Source organism: Poecilia reticulata, chromosome 8, assembly GCF_904066995.2.
Source record: "Poecilia reticulata chromosome 8, P_reticulata-male-v2, whole genome shotgun sequence".
Lineage (NCBI taxonomy): Eukaryota > Metazoa > Chordata > Actinopteri > Cyprinodontiformes > Poeciliidae > Poecilia > Poecilia reticulata.
Window position 1 is genome coordinate 18,694,130 of NC_088837.1, and position 16,420 is coordinate 18,710,549.

Below are 16,420 nucleotides of genomic sequence, written 5' to 3' on the forward strand. Positions count from 1 at the left end.
TTTACATTAATGATGTTTTAGATGTACAAAATCTGCATGGCTGAAACATGGGTCATTTTTCATTAGTGTTAAATGTTTAAACCACAGGGAAAGAATTTTTGATATACATTTTAAGCCATGGTTGTATTTATGTGGTCATGCATAGTTACTGTCACTGCATTTCGTACTCGATGCTGCCCCTGGAGGTTGTTAAAATGGTGCATTGAACAGATTCATATTATTTGCTCTTTGTCAGCTCAGACTTAATTTAAAAGTATGATTATAAACTACTCAGAATTACATTGTCATTGCATTTGATAAATATCACTCTCACATTTCTGTGTTATCATTTCATGACAGTTGTAACATGATGTTTCTGTGATGCACATACCAGATAAAGGTGACACATTTCTTGTTAAAATTGCAAAATATTGTAATACAAAACACATATTTAGAAATATTTGTAAAACCAAGAACTCATGGTGCATAGAGTGCAGTTGTGTTCCTGCATTGCAATTTCCTATGTTTTCAAATTGGTTCTTGCAACTTTATTTCTTTTTAGAATAGTCAAATTAGCCATTGTAATCATTTTAAGAACCCTGTGACAATGACAGTTATTTGCTTTCCACAACAACTAAGGCAAACTAGTGATGACAGTACACTCAGGACCTCAGTGTCGCAACCAAACTTCAACTGGTTCAGTGCGTGGGTTTACTGAGGGTTGTAAACTAATCCAAGAAGGTAGTAGAATTTTTCCAGAAGTCAATCTGTGCAACACCCTGTCCACTGCAAGTGAAGCCTGGTGTAAGAAGACACTTAGTGGCTGGCTGTATCTGCTAATTTACCCTTTTGTACTAAAAGTGTGTCGGCCGGTAATGTGATGAAATCAGCCAAGTGCAGAGCACTGTATCATACTGGCAGCGTGCCAGAGATGACAAACTGTGGCCAGCTGAGACACTTACCCCTTTGTAGAATCTCACAAGAAAAAAATGAAACACGCCAAATTTTGCAACACACCCTGTCATGCTGATGACATTTGAGACTTAAATACTGTTGCCTATATGAAAGCACAATTGTAGAATGAAGCAGACAAGACATGTGGAGAATGGGGATGTAAGGGTAAGGTCCCCCTGCTGTCTACTGACAGTCAAATAGCGTTGCTTTGAGGTCTACTGATGCCATTTCCCTTCTCTCCCAGTTTGATGCTGGGTTGAACTTTAATAAGTCGTCTCTGCTATGGCTACATGTCTAAATTAAGCTGCTCCAATTTGATGTGGCTAGACATCACTTTTATCCAGCAGTTGAACAGGTACCTCATGCACTTTTTTCTAAACGCCTTACTTTATGGAACTTATGTATTTGGTGAAAAATACATTATTCAATGTCACACTAAACAGAGGGACACTAAATTAAAAGTGTATCTTTTAATTTAGTGTAAAAGGCACACTAAATTACTACATAAATATCCACCTCCTTTAGTGCAACTGGATGCTCTTTTTGCTTCAATCACAGCACTGAGTTTGTGTGAGTATGTCTCAATTATTGTTTTTCCTCCCTACAAAACAGGTGTACCTCTGTCAGGTTGCTTGGGGAGCAAGTATGAACAATTCTTTTTAAGTCCAGACTCAAATTCTCCATAGCATTGAGAATCAGGCCTTTGATTTGACCACTCCAGAACATCTGTCTTGCTTTCTTTTAACCATTTCTGTGTAGTTTCTGTGTAGAAAATAAATCTCCCATATTTTAGTCTTATGAAAAACTGGATCAAATTATCAGTCAGGATTTAGCAATATCTTTTTTTTATTGAGAAGACCTTTTGCAATTCTTTCATAGCCTGCTACTGAAAAGCATTCTTAGAGTATAATGCTGTCACCACCATGGTTCAAAGTGGAGATAGTATGTTTCTGATGACATGAAGTGTTTGGTGCTTACCAAACATTGCATGTACTAGTGTGACTAAATAGCTAAATTGCTTCCTTTTATTCATTTCCCAATTCACCTTTAGGATCAATAAAGTAGTTTTGAATTTCGTTTCAATTGAACTGAAATGTTTATGTTATCAGATCTTTTGTCTTTGTAGACCTGTCTAAAATATTAATTTCAGATAAATGAGGCTAAAATATAAATACACTACTATTAAAAGTAGTAATTGATGTTATACTAAAAGTGAATTAAAATGCTGTAACTTGTGTTAAATGCACCATAAAATCTAGTTAACTTAATACTTACTAATTTTTCATAGTTTTAAAAATGATTTAAGCCATGAACGGTTTTGTCTTTTATTTTGGGTAAAATACAGTTTATTTGCAGCAAGTTATTTTTAAACTTAAATCTTAAAAAAAGTGTTCTGTTTACAACCTAACTTGTTATGCTGTCAATGTTGTATTTTCTTCTATTTCGTTGGTTGATGTAAATCGAATATCCAATCATATGTTAGAGGGCGGGACCTAAGTCGGGCAAGCGAAAGGTCATCTGAGCCTGCTAGATTCGACTGCCATGCTAAATAAGCGGGAAATGGTCATAAAATACCTGTGGATGCAGAGTCTACAGTCTTGTTTTGGAGTGTTTAACCTTCGGATGTGTGAGTACTTGATGTAAATGATTTCTGTGCATAAATGAAATGCTAGAAGTGCATAACGCTAATCGCGAGTTAGCATTAGCATTTTTTACGCGAGCTATTGTAGACTTTGCAAAGTGTTTACTAACCTTAGCCAGACATATGAAGTTAAATGAAGACCTTTATCACACAGACCGAGAATAATTCTCTGGACACTTCTGCTGTGGGTTGAATGGACGAATTTTCCCAGTGAACTTCATGTGGCCAGTGATGTGAAGTGAATTGCAACTCAGCTGTGGAGTGGGACCTGCATGGTCACGGATAAGGCCTCATCCATCCCTGACATCTAAGCAAACTCCAAAGGATTTGTGAGTAAACTAAAACATGTGCATTTATTTTCTGCTTGGTTTCAAGTGACCTGACCATTTGTGTTTTTGGTCATGACAAACACAAGGTGCATGTCAGGCCTGCAACTGGTTTTTCTTTATTTCAGTAAAATACTATTATTTAAATGGTCGAGTTCTGAACTGAATTTAAAAGGGGAATTATCTTGTCGGAATGTGATATAATGTCTTTCTTTTTTTTATTTTGTATGAATAATTCCTTCATCTTTCCCCTTTGTTGAAACACATTGTAAATTGTATCTAATTTTTATTGTACGTCCTAATGTACTTTATTTACAAATGTTCTTTTTTTACATTAAACATTTTAGTTGTCTTAAGTGTAGTGTACATAAGGTTAAAAGCTGAAATTCATCATTCATCTCACTATGTTTATTTCTTAGAGGCACTGCCATAATTAAAAAATCACAAATGAATACAAAAGATCAAAACTGTTCTCCTGTTAACCAGTAATTGCTTAGTAGTGATGGTACTAACATTCACAGGTCCCCCCCCCCAGAGGACCTTCACTATAACAGGGGGTTAATATCTAGCTACTTGTACTGGGTGCTACATTTGTTGCTTGGAGTATTCCTTTTTTTCTTTTAACTTTTTTTGGACTATAGTTTAATCATAAAAAAACAAATTTTTATAGATGTTAAATCAACAGTTTCAAACTCTCACTAGAAAAAAATACACACTTTCTTTTCAGTTAAAACTTTTACTAATAATTCATTCATGCATGTTTTGGTACTATGCTGAACGTAGTCGAGGAGACAGCGGTAAACATACTGAGAACTCAATTATCCCCTTCTCTTTTGGGAAGACTCCAAAGCATTCCCAAATGTCCCAAAAGGTAACATTTCTCTAGGGATGCCTCAGTCTCACTAGTAGGTCTACTGTGTGCAAAACATCCCGTCCTGACGATGTACTTATCAAATGTTCGAACCACCACAAAACTGGAGGAGCAGCACCTCAGTTCTGTTTTATTTGGAAATTAGCAAGCTCTTCACCCTAATTTATTTCACAAAAATTGTTTCACAAATCAAGAGAAGTTGTTTTTCCCCCTTCCCCCACCTCAAAATAACTTAGTCATTCTTTTTCCACAGGTTTATGCTACACCCTGTGGGCTTGCATAATGCTTTGTAAAATTAATGTGACATTCTTAATGCTGAATATTTTCATTAATTTTGGTTTTGACAATTATTCTGCTTCCCAATGTGACACAGTGGGAAACCAAGAAGGTAAGATTTATTTGGCTATTAAACACATACCAATGCAATGACAATGAATTTATTTCCAGACATAATTAATTTAAACACAACAACAAACCCTGTTAGCATAATTATTGAACTTCATCAGCATGCTTCACATGATAAGATATTGTTTAATGAATGTAAACAAAACACTGCCATCACTGTGTATAACTTTCAACACAGTAATATTTATTACCACAATTAAATTTAGAAAGAGTGAAATATATTCAGACTGGATTGAGAGCGTTGGGCTGTTAATTTGACATCTATGTAAGCCTGTAAAACAAATCAACTCCATACTGAAAGTTTCGATACACTATCTGCAGTTCCTAATTTTTGAGGGGAAAAATAATAAAATATAGCTTTCAGATCCACTGTAGTGTGGAAAATCATTTCAGTTCATTTTAAAATAATTGATATTAACTTTCAGAGATAAACATTTGGATTTTCTTTCAGTGTCTCCCTCATTGGTAGCATTGCCTTTTGTACAAAATGCAATTGCAATGTTGAATGAGATTATCCTCTTTTGCTCAATAACTCTTTAAAGAGCTTAAGTTCTTTACCAAAGTATTCACTCCCTTTTAACTTTTTCTAATATTGTCACACTACAAGCACAATCTTGAATGTATGTATTTATGGATATGGTGTGATAGGTCCATTTGATGGACTTGGGAAATGATCATTATTGCCTAATGATACCTTGAGATAGACACCGATGCCTTCACCCACCCTGCACATACAATGGATTAATGACATGAATTCACTACAGATAGTCATGGATAACTGAGGTGAAAGAAAACGAATAAAAAAACTGCAAACTTTGATACAAATAAATGATTGAAAAGAGCGGCATGCATTTGTGTTCAGCCATTTAGGCATACTACAAGGCAATGTAACTCAAATTCAGTCACAATGGATGGTAAACGTCAATCGACACAGATTTTCCAGAACTGTCATGAGTTCTCATGTGCATTTAGGTCTGCCCTCTTAATGGCCAATAATATGAATCCATTTTAAGTCCTTCCTTTGCTGTTAGGGTTGTTGTTTTAAGATTAACCTCAGTCCTAGTTTCAAGTCTTTGTAATTTTTGCAGTATGTCCCTGTATTCGTTTCATTTGTTTTCCCATCAGCTCTGACAATATTGCTTTGATATCATTCTGAAGTTACTATTTGAAATTAACATATACCGTATTTTCCACACTATAAGGCGCACCGAATTATAAGGCGCATAGAATAGACGCTTCAGTTCGGGTTGCCAATTTGCTCCGTACTCTTATTACACATCCACATCTGTAAAGAAGTGGTCCCCAAGTACTTTATGTAGTAGTCTGCCCCAGTCGTTGTGTCACTCACGGTGTTGGTGCTGCAATATTGTGCCCCACTGCTTTCTGGGTAACACAGACCAACCAACACGCTGCCGCCGCAGTCTTTGTCTCTCTTCCACCACCCCTCCGCCCCCCTGGCTTTAAATGTATTATCAAACTTTATTAACAAACCAGCGTTCTGACAACTATCCCAGCATGCACCGCGCACTTCTTCTACGGGGGAAAATGAAGTCGGCGGCTGCTTACCGTAGTTGCTAGACCTGTTGTGGCTCAATATTGGTCCATATATAAGGTGCACTGTCGGCTTTTGAGGAAATTGAAGGTTTTTAGGTGCGCCTTATAGTGCGGAAAATACGGTAATTAATTACTGCAAAAATTTATTCTTAGTAGGCCACATTAAGTCTGAGTACCAGAGTGTGAGAACCACGTCTTTACTACAGAATTGGTAGTGCTTGATGTAGAACACGCATCAGTCTCTGAGACACTGAAGATGTTCCAACAGTTATAAATAACAAAATGACCAATCTAGACACTAACTAGGTCGATATGAGTAATTGTATCTCCTGTCAGCCAGGTTCCACTCTGCTAAAACCTTTGAGAAATTTGTCCATTCATGACCCATAAAGATTTCTCATATGTATATTATGCACAGAACTGCCTCGGCAAAAGAAAATTGTTTATCAATTCAGTATGCACCTACTGGCCAATTTATTACACATATTTATTCAATTGCTTGTAAGCACAAATGGCAAATCACCCAATTAGATAGCAGAAACTCCATGCATTTAAGAATGTAGATGAAGTAAAGATCACTTACTGAAATTCAAACGAAGCATCAGAAATTGCTGAACCACTAAGATAGTCAAGTTTATGAAGAATTGTTCAAGAGACTGTCAGTTTAGCTTATGTCGGCGGTCAAACAAAAACTTGCTACAGACGGTTTGTGGCATACCACCTTGGAATATGAAGCATGACATACCCTAACACAGATGTAGAAGACCACACAGCTTGCCATTCCAGTGAGGAACAGAAAACTACAGTTCCCACAGGCTCTATAAAATTGGGCAACAGCGGATTGGGAAACATTACTTTGTCCAGTGAGGCTCAGTTTAAAGTGATACATTAATATGTAGGACCAGAATGTGGTTTAGACAACATGAAAGCATTGATATACGAGGGGGTACCCAAAAGTTTCCAGAATGACGCTGGTACTACGAAAACTGCATACGCAGTTTCAGTACGATTCTGCCGCTAGTTATTTGTTCAACCATGCCTTCTCAATCAGTGTGCCAAGCTGCGTTGATGTGGAAGGTTCGTCTACCCGCAGTGAATTTTCTTGTAAGAGCTGTTCTGTCCAGCCGTCGTTTTTCTTCATGGAAAAGTTCTATGAGCAGCGTGCGGCTGAAGCTTTGCTTCCTGCTCGGGGAAAAAGCATCGGAAACCGTTCAAATGTTGAAGACCGCTTACAAGGATGACGCTATGTGTCAAGCTCAAGTTTACTCGTGGTTCACCCGCTTTAAAAATGTTGAAATGTCAATTGATGATCAACCGCTTTTTTCCGGCTTCACAGCGCGGCTGTGAAGTTTTGCTTCCTGCTCAGAATCGTGTACTACGAAAACTGAGCGTGCAGCAGCGTCATTCTGTAAACTTTTGGGTACCCCCTCGTATCCACCCTTACATCAGCAGTTTAGACTGCTAGTGGACATGTTGTGGTGTGGGGGGAAATTCTCTTGACGTACTTTGACCCCTGTATCAGCAGAGTATTGTTTAAAGACCACAAGCAACTTGAGTGGTGTTACTGACCATATCTATCCTTTATCTGACTGCAGTGTAACCATTTTTGGATGCCTGGTAGAAACCAGGTCCTTGTTCTACGCTTTGCTTCAGAACTTTTGGAACTTCAGCTATTACTTTTTCGCGATTCTGCTGGCATCTTTGACTCTGTTGCTCCTTCCATAATTGAAACAATGCAACAGGATTTAATCCTTCCTTCATAAATTAGATCAAAGTCCTAACTCCACAGTTTTAATTTAAATGTTCATTACCTATCATCCATCTCTCATCTGTAACTGATACACCTGTGCAGTGCTTTATTAAACATTTTCATTTTAATTAATGACTTGCTATTTTTCTACCCAAAAGCATGATTATGCAAGTGTGGTTTCAATCACTGTGTTCCCCCTTTGCTTCGCTGATACTTAATTTGTATGCAGCCACTTTCATTGCCTGCCCCTAGGAGAGCAGAGGTCCATATAATGGTTATTTCAAGAGCCTGGCTTTAGATGATTCAAAGGGATGCAACAAAACTCAGAGAAAATTCAGATCAGTACTACGCATTAATCAATGCTTTGGTATTTCATAAAAAAAAACAACATTAAGTTCAAAGACAGGGACAATTTTTAGCCAAAGACACAATGAGGTGCAGTATTATCTCCACGTTTACATGTCGTTTTTATAGATCTTTCTTCAGTGATGTGCATAAAATGTGTTTAATTAAAGAAAGGGAATATGATAAAAAATAGAAATGTCACGCCTTGGTTTTCCTCTTTGTCATTAATATCCTAGGACAACAGCTATAAAGCGGAGCGCTAAGTGCTAAAACCCTGTATAGAATATGACATGAGTCTTTTTTTGGATCATCCTCAGAGATTCACCTCTCGGCTCTTAACTGAGATCTTATGCTTAATTATGCATGTAATGTGTTGTCGGAGGAATTTTCTCTAAAGTGTATGATCTGGTTTTTCTCTGTTTGATGATAAGATCCATTAATTCATCTGATGCACACTAATATTTTAACATTCTGTATGTGAAAGAGAACATGGCTGCTGGCTATATTGATCTGATGAATACAACCAACTGAGCTCAAGCACAGTTGCGTATTTTTTGAGAAGGGGGAAAAAGAGAAGGATATATATATTTTATGAGGAATATATGAAGTTAGGTTGAAAACAAATTAACAAAAAACTGTTTGATTTTGATTTTGAATGATGGACAATTATTCCTTCCAGGTTTTTGTGAATTACTGTGGACAGGCTCACCAAGTGATTGGTGATTGTCTCATGACCTCACTGAATTGCATGTTTCTTCTGATATTTGTGCCTCAGATCCAGGACTCAGAATGAATGTTTGTGCTATTCTATGACTGTATCATGGCTGCAGCTATTTTAACTGGCTAGTGTTGGATTAGTTTAGAACACACAAAGTTTAGGAACTAGGTATGTGGCTCTTGTCAGCAAATGCAGGAAATACATTTTTTGTAATAATTTTACATCCAAGGAACTTTGTTATACTTTTGGCACTTCAATACAAACAACTGTGTCCAGCCTGTAAGAGACTTTCATATGTCTCTTATGGATGGCCTGCTAGTAATCTACACAGCTCTCACACCAATCACAGTGCATATCCCATAATTCACAACTACTTGCAGCTAGAGAAAGAAGTGCACAAGCTGCTCTTGGGAGTCGGGCCTGCTGTGTTCCCAAGTTCACATTTCTCCGATAGACTGATCAAGCTACATAATGAGTTCACAAAGGATTTAGCTGACTTTGAAGCCCAATAAAATAATTTAGAGGTGTCATGTAATCTATTCACGTTTGATGTGGAGAGAGCTCCAGCACTTACCCAGATGGAGTTTGTAGGACTGCAGATTAAAACCCCTCACCGTAGGTCCCACACAGTTGTTGCCCTTCTTCCTTAGGATATTGGTCCAATTCCACCTTCAAGATGCTCGAATGCTCCAAGTGTTTGGAATTACAGACAGACGTACTCTGTGATGAAGATGATAAAGTCAGCGCACAGAACCTGTCTTACAGCTGCTCACCTGCAAAGTTTTCTAATGATTTCTGCAGCCCAGAGCTTGACACCAAACAGAGAGGAACTTGTTGACAAATTACGCCAGGCATGCTTTCTACGTCAAGAATATTTGAGATGAACATCTTGAAAGTTTTTTATATGAGAGAGAGAGAGACGGCCCTGCTGACAGTTCAGTGCCTTACTAGCCAATGAGGATAAAATCAACAAGATATTCATGAATCACTTCGACATAGTGAAAATCAATATTTCATATATGCAGAATGGCATTTTACCATCCACAATGAAAATGTCAGCTATCTCAAACATTATTCTTCCTCAGACAAATGACTTTGCTTTTTTATTTATTTGTATTGGGTTTGCGGCTGTATCTACCCACAAAGGCATTCTTACTATCTAGCGAGAAGGCAAGTTCTTAGTAGGAGAATATCTATTTTAAGTTATCTGTGATTTAAATATGAATACGCAATTGTTGGCACAACATCAAAATGGCTTGCCATGCCCGTAAGCTGATCATACTTGGCAACTTCTTGTGATAACACAGCAAACTAGTAGTGGTTGGATATGCATGATACTGTCCAGGAAGCTTGATTCAATTTCAATTGTGCAGAGGGAAGGTGAACCAAATTAAATTGGTGAAGTAGTGAATATTTTGACATCCTCACCCAATCAAACAGTTTTAGCCAGGCCGACCTGGTGTGAAAGCATCCTTATTTAAAGTAATACAGTTTCCAAAAGAAATGTTGAAAATTGTTCTGATTAATTTGACCTTTCTTCTAGTCACAATCACGGAGAAACTGTATTTTTCTCACCATTTTGTAAATCGTAGGTGAGACTTCTTTGCAATCAGTTCCAATCAATAAACCCCTCATTTGAAGAAAGAAGGGATTTGTTATTAAATGAAGTGCAAATTATGTGTATTCATGACAAGTCAAAGGATCTAACAGCTTTAGAAGTCGTGCATGACGCTCAAAAACACAATCGTGGTGTACCTATGGCGCAGGATCAGCTTTAGTACTCCAAACACGTCATACTGGAGCACAACAAGGATGCTGAGGCTGAATGCTTAATTTGCGGCCAGTGGGATGCTTTATCCAGAGATATAAACAAGTGCAGGCCCTATTGCATGCGTTGTCACGTGGGGCGAGCATGGACTGAATTGTTAAACAGTGCGGGACCTCCTTGTTAACCCCCAGAGTGCAGATTCCAAGCATTCATTCAAGAGAAAGTCCCGACTTTGAAAATCCAGTTGTGCATAGCAATTGGAATTTTAACTCCAACCATCTAGCAGAGGTACGCATCAAAAGCGCTTCATTACATCCAACTCTTCAGAACCACAACAAGTCCTTCTGAATTCAAATAACAAACAACAAAAAAACTGGAGTTTTTGTCCTGCGAGCATCAGATAAAAAAAAAAAAAATCCTGCAAGTAGATTTTTTTATTGTGTTACATGGGGTTGAGGAGAAAGCATCAGCTGAATTCTTGGGGTGAAATGCTGTGCAATTCTTTCAAATTTCATCCTTTTCACAGAACTATTCTGAATTAAAACTGTATTAAAAGATAAATATAACAACTGTAAAAGTTGTTTTATCTTAAATGTCAAAATGAGCTTTTGCGTCCTGTAATTTATTTATTTATTTTTTTAGGATCCATGCATCAGATCCCATGCTGTTATGTGACGACTTGCATGAAAAATTCTTCACAATTGAATCAGTATACTTTTGAACTAACCAGTTGTTTTGAACGCATTTTTACTCGTTTTTCTTTTCCCCATTTTCAATGTTCAAACATCTTTCTAAATACTAAAACAAAATGTAAATCATTATCATATTAATTTATTTATCATTTATTCAGTTGCTGAATAAACCAAGTTATACAGGTGTAAACCTCATGGTTGTCCTATGAAGTTAGAACGTTGTCTAAAGAGAGGTCAAATAAACCTCGTCGGCACCCATGGACACACACATCAGGACATCCTGTGGCATGTTTCAATGACCTTCAAAACATAAGTTGCTTCAGCACCAATTCTCCCGTGGCCCTAAAAAGATTAAGCGGAAATGAAAAGAAAAGTGCTATGGATAATAAAAATTCTCACAATATGACTTATTTGGAGAGCTGTTGCAAGATGCAAAATCTGTCAAGTCATTATGTGAGATGCAGTGAGACTCCCACCAAAGAACACGGTGCTAAAATAGAATCAAATAGTGCTAGCTTAATGTGGAAGGAAGAAACCTCCTGCAGAACATGGCTGAGCCCGAGCATTTAGCAGTAAAATTCTAAGATTTACTAAATGCATCATTTTCTGCAATCAACTCCTTACTGACTGTTTCTCATCATTGCTCATGTTGAGTTAGGTGTGCTCATTGTCTGCCTGAGAATATTGCCAGTCATATTTGTGTGTAAGCGCCTTGTTTTGATGATACACGGGGTATCGGCTGTGATTTGTGACTTTTCAGGATATGATTCCTGGTTATTTTCCCTGCCACTGGTTGAATGAGGTGGTTTGCAATACAATCAAGCCTCACCCTTTAATTTTACCAATCAGCATGCCTTCAACAGGACAATGAGAAGCAATTCATCTGGAGCATGATTTAGTTAAAATCAAAACTTGCTCCTTCAAAGCAAACCATGGATATCGATGACTTGTATGACATCAACTAGTGTGATACAAACTGTACTTTTTACAATTGCACAGGAAATTAAACTTTGTTCTATTACTAAAATTTGGAAACTTTGACGACACTGCATAGTGTCTTAAAATGTAATTTCTATTTCCACAGGGTAGTGAAAGGTAGTAATTTAAATTTGCTCAAATTAAGGCTATTGAAAGGTAGTGAAATGTAACAACTAGAATTTGACTTGGTGGTATCTTGTCTGTATTTTTTCTTTTTCTTTTCAGAAACCCAAGTGTTTTATTATTTAGCACACCGTGTTCCAGTCGGGTCATTATTTGTGTTGTGCAGCGCACTCACTTCCGCCTATGAGTTGTTGACGAAAGCTAAGTGCTCGCAATTCAATTTTCAAGTTCGGTCTGGGAGGATTTTATTGATTCATGATAATGTCTGAGTTTTTGTTGTTTTTCGGGGGACCAATAGGCATCCTTAAATTGACTGGTGCGATGCCTGGAGTACGACAGCCTTTCTCCTCCCGGAACTGCTGCCTGGTGGTGGCGAAGAGCGCTGCAGGTGTATTAATATAGGTAAGTGGATAGATTGAATACTGCGGGCGGCTGTTCTGCAGCTGTTGCATGCTAATTAATGTAAGGGTAGCTTTACAGATGAACTGGAAAATAAATTTCATATCATCCCGGTCTCAACAAAAGTAATTGTTAGGGATGCTCAAATATGAAAAATTGGACTGATGTTGATATCCAATCACACTGCTGTTATGATAGATTTACCAATATTTAATTCTTTCAATTTTTTTTATCCGATTACTCGATTAACCGTAGAATAATCGATAGAATACTCAATTACTAAAATATTTGTTTACTGCAGCCCCACCACAAACTGTGAAACCTCTACTTCCAACTATGCTGGACCCATGATCTGTTTACACCAAAGGCTTCTCCTTCCATCTGGCTAATAAAACTGACATGAAATCTTAAAGGACCAGACAATGTCTTTACAAGTTTTTGGAAAGCTTGTGCTAAATGGAGCCTCAGTTTCCTTAACTGACAGGACACTGTGTGTTCATTTGCACTACAGCCCTTTTATTTCAAGGTTTGACATATTGTTAATTCAGAAATTGATGCAATGATAGCTTAGATAAGCCAGTATGGGTTTTCAATTATCTCAACTACTGTCTCTTTCTCCTCTAACCTCAATGAGGCATTTTCTTATTAATAGAAACTGCTCTCTGGATATTTTCTTATATTTAAACCATTATATGACTAAGAAAATCAACAGTTTCTGAAATACTCAAATCAGTTCTTCTGGCACCAACAACTATACAAAGATCAAAGTCACTTAGGACTCCTTTCATCAACCATTCTGATACTCAAATTGAATTTCAAATGCTATATTTATATGCTTACTAAAGTCAGTTCGTAATCAAAGGTCCTTTGTTGCATAAACTGTGGATCAAGTGTCCATGTGAGAATAAACTATTGCTGTTGAACAAAAAGCAACAAAACTTGTTTGTTGGCATCATATGTCATCACTGACAAAAACGCAATATTTTGCACATTATTTCAACTGGATGCTTCAATAGTAAGACTCAAGAAACAAAGTTAAATTGCCTGATATGTGAGAAGATGCAACTCTTGAGTGAACAAACTCTAATCCCAGTCTTTTGATAAGTGCTGCTGCTGTTGAGCACAAAAAGAAAAACATAGCTCTCAACAATTATCAGTTTCAAGATGTAAACCTTTTGCTTGTCGGTTATCTTAACTGCTTTAAACACTGTTTCAAAAACATGGCTTCTGGTATCTCAAAGTATTCTGTTGCCACCATAATGTATCATGCTGCTCTGATTAGTCTTATAAAGTGTTCTGAGTGCATTACCAAAAAACACATGCAACTAATAATTATCTTGAGCTCCACTTATGGAAGTCTTAGTCAGAAGCAGAGGCCTTTGTTAATCAGGAGACTGTTGATGCCACCGTGATGTGAAAATGCATGGGAATCTTGATAATTTGCAGGGAACGCGTTGCTTTTGTGGGTGCCCCGCTGCCCATAAAGAGCAAGGAATTCATTAAAGTCAACTTACATTTTCTTGATTGTTACTGTGAGGACACAATTACCATGCGAGAACTCTGAGGCTGCCTCAAAGCTAAACAATTATGGAGAGTTGTGCTTGTAATTTATGACTCTGCATCTTTTCACAATTAAACAATGGGAGCCCTGTGAATAAGAGTTCTATTGCGTAAAACTTGTGTTATTTTGTTGAGTGTCTATATGATCCAAAAGGGTCTTGCAGGTCTGCTGTATTGCAGTCTTATGACATCTGACAGGCATAAAAAAAAATCTGTTTACATTATCGCTTGATAACAGCATGCTGACATCTTCATTTCCTGTGTGACCCCATAAAATAACCTTGTCAAAGAAATATTACATCCCATACATAATGACATTTTGTTTGCTTCAGTCACGCAAGGTCATCAGTGTAAGGCTGTCAACACAGTCTGGCCTAAAGTCTTCGGTGCAACTTTAATGACATGAACAATCATTGATGGCGAGACGGTGTCCACTGATTTCTTGAGTTGTATCCGACGTGAGCAGAACAGAATATAGAAATATTTTATTTTCTCCCACTTTCACCTGGAGTCTGAGTATGCATCTCTTGTTGAGCTCGTGCACAAAAAGAAGAAAAAGAAATTTCACCTAACATTTAACATTTTCAGACTCTGTGAGCTTTCAGTCAGTGTGTATTAGATTTATCACTTTCTTGTTCCTACACCTTGTTGATGCCTCCAGAGTACGACTACATTGGTATGGGAGTGGAGGCTTAAGCTACGACTATGACATCCTTCTTGGTGCATTATCTTCACACTCAATCTCCTTGGGGTAGTTGGAGTGCACAGAGGAAGTGCTTCCACCAGTTAAGTCTTAACATGTAACTAGACATTGCTTTTAGGGGTCGGCTGTTAACAGGGTTGACAATGCTCTTTTCTAGCCTTCAGACTGAATATTCCCCATGTCTTCTGCTCTCCTTGATGGTTCCTTTTTTTTGGAAAGAGCTTTCAGGGTAAGCCATCATTGTTAATATATTCAGTGCATATAAGTTCACAAGGTATATTTCTTTAATATTTCGTCAAGAGCTTTTATGGTTCTCTGTGGTTGATTTATTGTTCAAAACCATAAATATCAGTAGTATTATTTGTTTCAGTCTTTTCTGTTGAGATGAAATACCTGTTTGTACATGAAAGTTTTCAAATTTTATATTTAAGCTTCTATAGCTATTATTCCTGGTGAGCTGGTAGGTTTGGTGGCAGTGGGGTAGGCAGGCCCACTTTGTTAAAGCTGTGGCTCCAAACTAAAAAGACACTCATGTTTGAATTAAATTAAATTAAATTATGATGCCAAATTATTATTTTTCATAAGAATTAATTTCATGTACTTTTATATTGGACTAGTTTTCATCTTATTTGTCTGATATTTTATTCATCAGGATAGACCTGTTGTCATTTGATTCTGCCTCTCTAAACTGTGGTAAAGGGTCCATTCTGGTTTTTTTGCATTTTTCCATCAACATCTTGAATCGTTTCTGATTGACCTACCACCTCTAAGCAGATGAAATTGAATAAGTTTAATAAGCTGAATATGCTGTCCATCATATTTCAGTGACCAACAAGGATCAGGGATGGGATCAAGGACTCTCCTGCATTGGTCTAGCTTAAACGATGTAAAAAATAATAACCCAGATTATATCTTGTAACTAATTGCATTCAAATATCAGCCAGGAAGTTGTAAGATAGGTAGGTGTTATACTGTCTGGATATACAAAACTTAAAAAAGTAAGGTTACTTTTTAAAGTTTTGTATATCCAGACTATAGCAGTTTTTTATATGGGCGACAAGGGCGTGAGCCCATAGACATTAATACGTAGACCCCTCATGGAGCGCTGAGTTGTATGTAAAAGCGTCCGCCATCTTCTATGTGGCAGCAGGGCGATCGGAACTCCTTAAGTCCTGTGCTGTGTTTCAACTGTTTTACGAAACAATCCGGATTCATTAGGATTACCTTCCCCAGGTAAGGATGAAAGATCAGAATTACTTGACTTTGCAGCCAGAAATTTGCTTCTCAACAACCAGAAAATATTTCCCATGTAGCTAAATTGGCCCAAAATAACCGCTGATTGTTAGCGTAGCAGCTAACGTTTTCATACTGTTTTCTAATGAGAGAGAGCTGATGAAAAACCGCTGTTAGAGGAGAAGTTAATTAAAAACCAGAGGATTTTGTGAGGAAAGATCAGTCAGGATCAGAGCTGGAACTGCTGTTCTTCAGTCTGTTTCCAGCTCAGCTTCACCATGTCGGTATTTAGCTATGAAGATGCTACGAGCCCAACATCCTGAAAATGTCTTTTTCTGAATGTGAAAGAAACATGTACGAAACATATATTGTATGTATTTTCTATTACACTTTTGGATAATTTCTCTTTTATCCTTGGCT

General features: G+C 37.4%; 1 long non-coding RNA gene across 2 annotated transcripts in view; it reads left to right on the forward strand.

The window, feature by feature from the left end:
* Nucleotides 1–2,401: 2,401 nt before the first annotated feature.
* LOC103468687 (uncharacterized) overlaps nt 2,402–16,420 on the forward strand; it is a 73,814-nt gene continuing 59,795 nt past the window's right edge. For both annotated transcript variants that reach the window (XR_534240.2, XR_534241.2), the window contains exons 1-2: nt 2,402–2,560; nt 2,730–2,904. This is a non-coding gene — a long non-coding RNA (uncharacterized LOC103468687). The remainder of the gene's footprint in view (nt 2,561–2,729; nt 2,905–16,420) is intronic.